Here is a 663-nt window from a genome sequence, read left to right as displayed (position 1 = left end):
TTCTCCAAATCTATAGAAGGCACAACATTAAGAGTGAACTCTAATGTAAACTATGAATTTCTGGTGGTAATGTTGTGTCAGAGTTGGTTCATTAATTGTAACAAAATGCCCAAGTCTGGAGAGGGATGTTGTCAATAGGGGAGGCTGTGAGTGTACAAGGACAGGGAGTGTATGGGATATCTCTGTACCTACTGCTTAATTTTGCTATGTACCTAAAACTGCTCTAAAGAAGAAAATATTCTTTTATTTTAATTTATATATATATATATTTTTTTTTTTTTTTTAAAGATAAACCTACTGCACCCAGTATTCTCAGGTCTCCCATCTGAATACTAACCAGGCCCAGCCCTGCTTAGCTTCCAAGATCAGATGAGATCAGGTGCACTCAGGTTGGTATGGCTAGGTGTGGTAGCACATCTTTGTAGTCATAACTAAAGGACAAGAATAGGTGGACGAGAATAAAGTATTCCCTATTCTTTATAATAATAACAAGTAAAATTAAACTTATAAAGGAGGGGAGAGAATATTTACATGTTTGCTTATATAAACACTAAATATATCTGGCAGGGCATGCAAGAAATGAATTACATTAGTTGCTTCCAGTGGAAAAAATAGGTGTCTGGAATCAGGGGTGGCAGGAAACCTTTTCACTACGTACTCTTT

The 663-nt window shown here is 36.2% G+C and overlaps 1 pseudogene; it reads right to left on the bottom strand.

The window, feature by feature from the left end:
• Window positions 1–291: 291 nt before the first annotated feature.
• Window positions 292–405, bottom strand: LOC135277909 (5S ribosomal RNA; annotated as a pseudogene).
• Window positions 406–663: the final 258 nt, after the last annotated feature.

This window comes from Aotus nancymaae, unplaced genomic scaffold (assembly GCF_030222135.1).
Source record: "Aotus nancymaae isolate 86718 unplaced genomic scaffold, 86718_ANA_hifiasm-v0.15.2.pri h1tg000033l, whole genome shotgun sequence".
Taxonomy (NCBI): Eukaryota; Metazoa; Chordata; class Mammalia; order Primates; family Aotidae; genus Aotus; species Aotus nancymaae.
This window is presented reverse-complemented; position numbering and strand designations above follow the sequence as displayed.